The following is an 11,613-nucleotide window of genomic DNA, read 5'->3' on the forward strand; positions in this document are numbered from 1 at the left end:
TATAATTTGTATTTGTATAATTATAATGTGTACAATTTAAAATTTAAAATGAACACACGAACTATATAAAAAAATTATTTCTTCATTTATTTTTAAATTTGTAATTCATGATTGCCTCGTTAAAAACCTTACTAAGAAAAACCCAATTGGGATAAAAACTTGGTAAGGAAAAAAGAGTGCAATCATTGTGGGACGAATTACAAATTTGACGAACTTACAAAGTCTATACAAGTAACACTATACAAATTAGAAATTACAAAGTAAATAAATATTTACAAATTACAATAATAAAATTTAATTTGAAGCTGAAGGATCGTCTTGAAAATTAAAAGTTAATCTATTAAACTCGTCGATCCATTCTTAACTTGCCGGTAAGATTGTATCGTGTAAGCGTTGGTCGGAACGATCTCAATCCTTTATGCACACCAAAGCTTCAACAATATCCAGTTGCAATGCGTTTCTCCATTCTTCAAATATTCGGCTGGTTGTACTGACTGCTTGTTCGGCTGTAACAGTGGAGACCGGGATTGAAAAAATATCCATTGCCAGTCGTGTTAGGATCGGCCAAGTTAATGCTCGTGCCCTCCACCACTGAACCAAATCAAACATTTCACTACTGTTTACAACTAAGCCCTCACTCAGGTACACCATTAACTCGTTGAATCCGCCGTTGTTGCCGCCACCTCTTGACGAAGATCCATTCCCAGATTCTTCTCCTTGAGTTGTCGTCTTCTTCTTCTTCTTAGACAACCCGAAAACATTCAAGAATGAATGCGGATTGTCGTCTCGTTGTTGCGGTCGTTTAACACGAGATGTGTTTCTAAACCTACTTTCGTAAGAGATATAGAGAGAAAATATTTTTTCCTTTATAATAGGAAATTGGTCAGTAGTGTTGATAGCTAAAAATTCACCTATGTTATCTAATCCACTTTCTAAACCTTCTAATTTTAATCTAGGGTAAAAAATAACACCGAAACCATACAACATGGGTAATTTAGACCAATCTTTCTTAAACTTCTTTTCCATAGAGGCGATAGGAACTCCTAAAATCTCGTGTGTCCTAAATTCACTAAATAAAATAGACATTCTTAAAAGTTCTCCTAACCCTAATGGTGACGTTGGGTAATAAGTTCCACTAAGCTTTAAGGTAACTTCGTGAAATCTACCTAAAAAGTTAAACAAGAGTTCGGCAACTTGCCAATCAGTTTCATCTATAAATCCTGGTCCTAATTTTGCACTAACATGATTTGTTATAGCATCTTTATAGGGGATGCATTGTTCAAACATTATATAAGTGGAGTTTCATCTTATAGGCATATCTAAGGCTAATGCTCTAGGATTTTGATTACATGATTGTAGAAATCTAAACCAATCTTGTATTCTTTGATTACTACTTTGAATCCAAGTAATGTTATCTCCAATTCTTTTAATATGACCTGACATTGATTTTAAACTGGATTTTACTATTAAATTAATTATATGACATGCACAATGTTGGTGAAATATATCATTATTACCGAATAAACTTAAATCATTTTCAAAAAGTTCTATTACTTTAGTATTTGCAGTTGCATTATCTAATGTTATGACCATTATTCTATCTCTTAAATTATATTCATCAATAACAGATAAAATTGTATTATATATTAAGTTGGCAGTATGTGATCCTCTAACACATTTGAAACCTAAGATTCTCTTATCCAAATCAAAACCTTTATAATAATGTCCGGTTACAGCTAAATAATCTTTGTTGGTAACGGCGGACTAAATATCCGCCGTTAACGCAATGCAACCACTAGTAGATTGTAGAAGGTTGATTAATGCTTCCTTTTCCGGTTTAGATAATTTTAATGCATCTTTCCTAAGAGTCGTTCTAGAAAAAAATTGTGCATTAGGATTATGTACAATTTTAATATAATGCTGCCAATTTAATATGACAGTGGATTTTCGTCAACAAAAACTGTGCCGGATTACCCACGATGGCCCGTCGGGTTACCGGTTCGGAACTTGTGTTTTTAGTGAATATATTGGATTTTGCAGTTGAGTTGTTACTAGAATACGAAGAAAATGGAGTTATGCTCATGAAAGTATGAACACACCGGAATTTTATAATGGTTCACCCTGTTAATCAAGGGCTACATCCACTGTATTTTTATTTCTCTTGAGTGAGCTCTTACAAATTACGTGCATGTAGGGAACTAAAATCTCCATCATCTTTCTCCCGGGGGCTCTTCCCTTTTATAATCCATTTTCCCTCAGTTTCTGCCCAATGGTAGGTAGTTTGGACCAGTGGATCGTACTTTCACAGGGCCCGCCCACTCGAGTGGCCTATGGTCTCTTCTGTGCAGACCGTAGCCCACAATTACCTTTTGGACTGTTCACTCATCCCATTTGTCCCCCTATTACGGCTCTGCGGATCTCTGTAATTGCTAGTGATCCGTTCCAGGCGGTTTTAGGGGTTTGTAATCATTTCTTATGCAATTGGCCTTCTCCAAATCCAGACACAACCTTCTCTGGGTTCTTTATTGGGACGCGGGTCCAACTGCTTGCAGTTTGCCGTTTGTGCCTATGCTGACCTCGGCCGAGGGTTTCTCTCACGGCCGACTACATCACGCCATTTTGCATCTGATCTTGCACACCTCAACTGTGTATACGGTCGACGATCTTGGTCATACATTGGGCTCTCCTGCCATACAGGAGGAACCCAGGAGGCTTGGGCGTCGAGGGGTAAATGACGTGATAGGAATGGAGCCACGTGTGGCCTGGCTGTTGTCCGACGTGTCGGTATGAATTTTTTCACACAACACATATGACACCATGCCGTATGGCGTGGTGTGATTTTTACGGTGAAGTTTTTATTTTGCTCACTGCTATTAGTAAACATGAAAAAGGTACAAAATCAAGAAATCTGTCACTATCTCAATTGATAAAGCAACTAACTAAACAAAAACCACCATATCCTCGATAAAGGATTTTAGTCTAAAACCCCAATGAAATGCAGAGTATTATATATATAGACAGTATGTCACGCAAGTATACATTGCTATTTTAAGACTAATTGAATCTGCCGCTCTCTGTAATTTTTAATATTCAGTGAAAAAAAAAGGAAAGAAAGAAAACTGACTAAACAAAATCGAGAAAGCCTGAGATGAACACAATTAGGAACAATCATTTCGATGGCCAATATTTTGTTGTGAAAGCTCGTTCGTGGTGGATTGGATTTCCACCAACTCCTTTCATTTGGTCTCAATGAGAAAAAAGAATTAGAAAGAGGGTCCAATTCCTTGGCTTTTGAACATGTATGGAGTAAAAGGTTTCCAAAGAATGCCACTATTGTTATGATGATTGATATACTTAGCCTTGAAAAAGCAAATGTTCTTAGCCACCCTCAATCTTAAATAAAAGCTTTGAGACCAAGAAACCGTCAATAAACAAAACAGACCCACCTCCTCAAAGGCGCCTTATCAAAACCATTATTTGAGTCCCAATGACAGAAGAAAGAATGTTTAGACCAACAAAAAGTATACAACCTCTTTACTTTGCCCAATGCATATTTTACATGTAGCTTTGCCAAACTGTCATGTATAAGCACTTTTCTATACCTTTTTTCTCCCTTATTTAGAGAAATAATGCTATAGGATACTGGTGATGTTTAGTACTACCCACTAATAGAAAGTAGATCCTGTAATGTGGAATCTGTAAATGAGACCCATTTTTTGTTAATAATGGTGCTTAGCACCGATTGTTCCCGGCCCTAAGCATTTTTCTATTTAGAGTTTATTTTTATTTTTCAAGTTATATCGTAAAAAGTAACTTTTTCTGTACACATTAACCATAAAATTAATCTAAACTAACTTGGTAAACATCCAATAAATGATAAAATCTAATAAGAATATGATAGCATGAGACTTAAAGTTCAAAGAACTATCTAATACTTCATTTATGTGGATGTTTACTTCCAAAGATGTAATAATAATAATAATAATAATAATAATAATAATACTACTAATAATAATAATAATAATAATAATAATAATAATAATAGACATGGATTTATTCAATCAAAATACATATTACGACTAAAAGATTTGATAAAAATATGAACGCCCATATAACAAAACATCTATTACAACAAACAAAACAACTAAACCATTTGTTTGCCTAAGTAAAATAGATGATTATCTTCGAGTATCTTTCTCAGTTGGTGAGCATATAACTAGGGGTGGCAATTTGGATCATGACACGAAAACACGACTTAAAACCCACACGAAGTTAGTAGGTTTGGGTTTACTATAAATGAGTTTGGGACATGATCGGGTTGACACAATTAACACGATTAATAAATGGGTTGGGTTAGGGTTGACCTCCTCATACGAAGTGATCCGAATTGATACGATTAACTATATGTGTCATTTATGAATTAATTATATATGATATAATATAAAAGTTTATATGATGTATTAACTACAAATAACATGATTTTCAATATGTTTAGATAAGTTTTACTTGTTTCTTTTAGAACAAAAGATAAATTGACCAATAAAACTGTTAAATGTGCTGTGATTATGTTAAATAAATATTAATCGTATCAATTATTTATTCAATATTTAATTTAATTTAATTACGTGGGTTAACACGAGTAACATGACTAATAAATGGTAGTATTTGAGTTTGTATTTTTGACACGTTTAATAAGTGAGTCGTGTTTGAGTTGATATTCTCTGACATAATTAATAAACAAGTTGAACATGAACATGACTCATTAACACGAATCGTGACCCCTACATATAATTATGTAGGAAAGATAAAATCCTTATCCTTATTTAAGAAATACATTTTATGCTTTTCTTTATGAGCCAGAGACTTGTATATATAGTTTTGTAAATCAATTTTTGGCCTTTAAATCCATATCCCTAATTCAAACATCAAGTATAACCTATTTAGGGTCTATCATAACTTGCATGATTTAAAATTAAATATACCTCTAGTGAGTTATCAGCGGCGCATGTGAAAATGGCTGCTTAAAAAGGCAAGGACAGACCAACTAAGATATATATCTCAAATAACACCTAGAAATTGGGCACAACATAATCATAGTGGCAGGCCATTGAAAGGCTATGTACAAGGCACATTTGAGTCGCGACACTACTAGACCTTTTTATTTTACTTAACATTATATTGTCCTCATGATCACATAATGTCAATGTCACATACATATATATAATATAAAAATATTTCTATAATAAGATCTGAAAAAATGAACTATTTATAAATCTCTATTTTCACATGTTGGATTTGATACTCTACATTACTTTTTTTATTTTGATGTGATTTTGATCAGATTTAATAATAAAAAACGTGCACTATCGGTAGGAGGACTACGACTCATAATATAAGGGAGAAAGGGAATAACATGAGAAGATGATCTAGATGTACCTCCACTTTTTAGTGCTATATTTTGCCTTGGCCGACATATGGCCAATAATATGGCTTTTGGTTCAAGAAATGCCCGCCAATTTCCCCATCTTAAGTTTATCAACTATTAACACTCTGGCACTAGTGTAAGAGTAATCAAGCTGTCCTCAAATTGCTATAGCTCTTTGCATGTGAAAACATCATCACCATGGTATGGATTTAATTCTAGGCTTTGGATTTGATATTAATAATGCCCTTTTAATCGTTTCATAATATATTGTTATTGAAAGACTTGTTCAAGGCAAGCATATTAATCTTGGTCATCTTAGTCTTAATATTGCTTATATTTCAGGAGTTTGGAAGCTGAATATGGGAAATGAGATGGGAAACAACAGCACATCAGGTTTGAAAGGTAAGGATTTATGTAAAAACAAGTTAGTAGTGTCAATTATTAGATATTGTGTTCTTTGATGATTTTAATGTTTTTTTTTTTTTTTTTGGGTGATGTAGAAGAGGGTAACACAACTGTGGAAGATCCCAAAGATGTGTTAAAAGACAATGTTAAGGAAGAAAATCATGTAGCAGTAACTGCTGCTGAAGACAAGGATTTTCATGAGAAAGTTGATGGATTGGATTCTGGTGATCTTCCTGTTGATAAGCAGAAACTAAGCAAATTAAAAGGTATAAATTGGTAAACTATTAGTTTATCATTTCTGTTAAATTGGTAAACCATTAGTTATTATTTATCATCAGTTAAATAACTCTTATTACACTTGAATTATGGCCTTTTTTTCCACAGTGCAAGAAGAAAGTGTTTTTTCTCTTGATGATTCTCTTCCAAAAGTCAAAGCGGAATCAAATGAAGAAGGTGATGAAAGTAGTCAAAACCAAATTTGTTTGTCAAATTCTACAGAAGATGAGAGTGTATTGGAAACAAAATTGGAGAAGATTGTTCCAGAAACCAGTGAAAATCAGCTTCCAAGGCAGGCTTCTGTCAGAAAAGGTTAGCATGCTAATTTTCTAGCAATCCTTTATTCCATTTTAAATGATCTTTTTTTTTTATATATAATTTTGAACTATTTTTTCTTTTCTGATGGAATGTTTTGTTGGGTTACCATTTATTGCCGAAGTTATTTCTGAAGTCGTTTGATATTATGGTAAAAACCAAAATTTGAATTTATAATGAGCTTGATGTATACTTTTGGCAGCAGAAGAAGGAACAAGAAACTTGGCTTTTGATAAAATATCTACCACACCACATGATCCAGAACCTGAAAAACCTGCTTTTTCAGAGAGTGTTCAACAAGAATTGGCCATAATTCACGATGAACCATCTCTACCAGACGCCAATGGGTCATCGGATGGAACCAAGCAAGCTTTAGGATCGAGGTTAATGCTGTCAGACACCGAGGTTACGGAGAATCTAGAGGAAAGTGTGGATGCTGAATTGAATACTATGATAGGAATTAAAATGGATGAGCCACTTGTAGAGCAGGAGGCAGTGAAGGAAGAGATCGAAAATTTCTGCGAAGAAAAGTATGAAGTTGAAGATGAAGGCAAGTTTGAGAATGAATTAAGCAATGCAACACCAGAATCAAGTGATCTCAGTGGTCCAAGTGAAAAAAGTGATGAAGGGTTTCCAACAGAAGTGAGCATAACAAGAGATTTTTGCTCAGAATCAGAAACAAAACCCGACAAGGAAGCTCCTGAACTTGCAAGAAAATCCATGGCTGTTGCAGAGGAAAACAGACTAGAGTTGGAAAATGGAGAATATAAGCATGACAAAAACTCAAGTAAACCTTGTGAAGAAATGGTCAAAGAATCAGACACCGAAGACCCCGGTGCATTTCAATTGGAATCCATAGCTGTGGATCAGAAGGATGCAGTTAATCCTTCAAGTCATGAAGTAAAGATTTCTCATATCAACAACCAAAATTGGGTTTCTGAGGACAATTTGAAAGATTCAGAAGCCAACGCATTTATTAGTTCGCAACTCGGGATCATTCCATCAGAGTCAAATATTGCAGATTGCAGCCACAAGGAAGAGTCGTCAAAAGAAAAAAGAATTGTTGGAGAGGAGAATATGGAGAGTTTATATGCCATTGAGATTGACACAGAAGAAACAAAAACTGGAGAAGAAGACTCACTTCCAGTTGATAATCAGCAGGAATCAGTATTGAAGTCCGAGATTGTTCCAAGCGAAAACGAGTCAATCCAAGAACCAAAGAAAGATAGTTATGGTGAGTTCCTTACTGCCCAAGCTTCCACTTTTGACTCTACAAACTTGATTGCAGAGATAATAGTATCCATGAATGAGATGGCAGTTGAAAATTCTAAGCAAGATGTTAAGGAATGCATTGAAAAATCTAAGATTTCATCGAAAAGCGAAACGTCTGCATCTGCAAGAGAAAGTGTGGAAAGGCTCAGCATGGGAAGCATGGAAAGGTTCAGCACTGATTCTGAGCATGATAACACGAGCGTTCAATATGACCAGATGAGGAAATCTCCGAGCTTCAGCCTCGATCTTCAAAATGAAGCCAAAAACGACGAATCTGATCGAACCCCATTACTATATCAGGACAAGGCTGAAATCCAGAGCTCACCAAGCCAAGATGAGATCAGTCTTGGAACCCCTTTGACAGTCAATGGATATAGTACTCAAGACCAAGCAATGCCACTTGAAGAGAAAGTTGTCACATTGGAAAGAAGTGATTCAGATAAGTCGAAATCTCCATTTCTCGGATTCCTTAAAGAAGAAGAAGAAGCTCATATTGTTGTCACACCACAGAAACAAAAGGAAACAAAGGATTTGTGGAGATCTTCATCAACAAAAAAAGCCACTTCTTCAGCTTCAACAAAAGGCAAAGAGAAGCGCAAGGCAAGGTCATATCTCTTTGGAAACTGCATGTGTTGTGCTACTGTGATTAATTAGCTAATTAAGGGTCTTTTGTGAAAGTTTTCTGTTACATTTTTTTGATCTGTTTCACTTGGATTCCTAATGGAGATTTTCTGGAAAATGGACTTTTGGTGAGAGACAAGAGTTATTTGCTTCTTTTTTATTTTTTATTCTTTCCCATTCACCTCTATTTCTATGCTTATTGGTCCTAAATTCTCGAAAGTTACCCCAGTTGTGACTCTTTCTAGTTTTCATTTGTTTATTTGATTGGGAGACTTTGTAAGGTTTGGAGGAAATTTGTATTTATATAGGTAGCTTTTTTGCTACCTTTTGAATGTAATACTTGTCCATGTTTACCCTTACCATAATGATATTACTGAAAAATTCCATCCAAAGAAGCAAAGATTCATTTCATCATCAAGCTTAACTCAAAAAACTAAATTTTATTTTAGATGGGTATCAGTCAAATTGCTTTTACTCCATAAAAAGTGTTGAGATAAGATGGTTTTGAATTTAAGGTAAAAAAAAAAAAAAAGAGGCATGAAAGCTCTTCATCACTAAACAAATGCACATAGTTTGGAGCTATTTGGATCAACAAGAACTGAAAAGTTAATAGGCTTGTAATCACATGCATTATGATCCCTATAGTTTTTTAATTTACCCACAAATATACAACTGTAAATTACTAATAATTCTTGCTTCGTTTAAGTCCCACCTAAATTTACTTAACAATATATATAAACCGTCCATGATGATGCCCATTCACTGCTATCTACTACAAATCATTGTGTACTATTGCACATGTAGAAAGCAATGCTGTCCACTTCTCAAGATAGAATTTTCACACTGTTTTCCATGTATCTAAGGGAGGCAACATGAGATGTAAAGTAGATTCTTTAGACTTTACCTTAGAAGTTTTTGTTAGTAACCAATGCTTTTTAGGAGAATTTGTAACTAACATGGTGGTATCATAAACGGTGATCTTGAGTTTGAATCTTTGTAATTATAATGAGTTTGAATCCTTGTAATTATAATTTATAAATTCTTCGTATGCGCTTATTCTTTCTCTTGATAGGCTCATATTGTTGGTTATTGATTCATTTTGTGATAAAATAGATAACCAACAATTTAGATTTGTTTAGGAAAATTTGAGGATAAGTTACGCGCGTGCACAGAAAGAAACAATAGCCAACGACAAATTATAAGAACTCTAAAAATAATGATTACAAGTGAGAATCATGAATGAGAAGAGGCACTTCATAATTTAATTTATTAGAGGTTTCAAACATAGAACACATGTTTCCACAATCTTTAATTTGAAACCTTCACACAAATTATGTAAATGTTAGTGTTGAGACTCAGAAATTATAATAAATGGCACATTTTTAAAACTAAAATAAGTAAATAGAAAATTTTAAAATATTTGCAATAAATCGTTTTAAAAAATTATCTAGTAATTTTTTTATTTACTATTGAGTTTATATAGTAAGATTTTTTATCACGTAAATTTTTTTTAATATCTGAATTTTCGTGATAAATTTTTTTTACCACTTAAATAATTAATTTATTATTATTTATTTTAAATAATTTTAAAATTTAAAATTTATTGTAATTATTAATATGTTATTTATTTCATTCTCTCGTCAGAGACTAGAGGCGACAAAGCTATTAAGGCCCATTAAAGCTTAAGGTACGTGATTCCTTAAATCCATATGGCCTCTTCTGTTCTTAAAGCCATGAATCCAAAATCTCAGTTAAAATTATTGGTCCATGGCCGAAACCCCACTTAGATGTTTGAGAAAAATGTAAAACTATTTCTTCCAAAATTTTTGTAAAATTATCACCAAAGTTTCTGCAGTAAACTTGTTTTTCTTAACTAGGAAGGTTTCTGAACACTTAAAAAAAAAAAAAAAAAAAAAAAAAAAAGGGGTACCATCTGTGTTAAATCACCATCACTCATAGAATGTGGATCCTATATGTGAGCCATATACAGTAGGACCCACCTTCTATTAGTTGGCGGTGTTCGAGACTCCCGGTGTCTTATAACATTCTTTTTCATCTTTTTCTTCTCACCCTTTTAAAATTCACATACTTTATGCAAAAATAATTTTGTTTCTTTTTCTTTTTTAAAGCGCTTATGCACATTTTTAAACATCACTACACTTTCGTATCAAAATAAAATCGTCTGTCAAGTGGTTGTATTTCAATGACAACACATTACAAAGAAAACTTTGGCGTAAATACTAACCAAACTTAGCATTGAAGCAATGATTCCAACAAAATTGATGGGAAGGAAAATAAGATTTAAAAACACAACCAAGGCACAAAGGGAGACAGACGGAGACTAGTTCCACAGTCTTGGCTTGTTTTTTCCACAAACCAAATGACAACACAATAGTTCCACACGGTTCAAGGACGGTCTTGGATTTGAACTTTTGTGCACATTTCTAAAGAAAATAATGTGAAACGGACAGCTGAATCTTATTAACTTTTTGGTTATACTCCACTGCCCTAAAACTAAAGTTGGTGTGAAAGAAAGGGTCAATTTGAGATGTACACTTTTCCAAAAGGCTACTCCTAAAAATCCTGTAAAGTATTGGGACAAAATTTCCAACCAATTTGTGGTGCTTGGTCAAAGTTTGAGACCCAAATGTTGCAGAAGCTTCAACTCAGATTGCATCCATATGAGTTGGGGGATAATGTAAACAATTTGGATTTATTTATTTATTATTATGGAGTATTTGGCACATCTACCCATTGAACTGTTAGCGATTGGAAGATTTAACTCTAATATTATTCCCGAAATTTAACAAAGTATTATGGAATATCTCATAATCGAAAACGGTTATTAAAATTTAGACAGAAACACTCTTATATATGTTACACGAGCTCGTTTAAAGAAAGAGACCAAAATTTCATATAATAATTTGGTCACGTTCTTTCACTTAATAATTTGGTCACGTTATTTCACTTGCATGGTTACGTTGTTTTTTTTTTCTTTTTTTTTTATTGGAGTACGTTTTGTCTAAAACTTAACCTTATGTATCCATATGGTCCATATGGGGGGGGGGGGCACTTTGCAATATTTATTAAATTCATGTATAATTTATCACGATTTATATTAGAGAATAATTTGTCAATTAAGTCAACATTCAGGAGACAAAAGTGTCAAAAATCATAAATATTAAATTTACTAAATGGAATTGCAAATGTTATTTTCCAACAGAAGGACACGAACTATATTGAATAGAAATCAAAAGAATACAATATGGAACAATTTGAACAAATCAAACTCTAGTTTT

The sequence above is a fragment of the Morus notabilis genome, unplaced genomic scaffold, assembly GCF_000414095.1.
Source record: "Morus notabilis unplaced genomic scaffold, ASM41409v2 Scaffold1383, whole genome shotgun sequence".
NCBI lineage: Eukaryota > Viridiplantae > Streptophyta > Magnoliopsida > Rosales > Moraceae > Morus > Morus notabilis.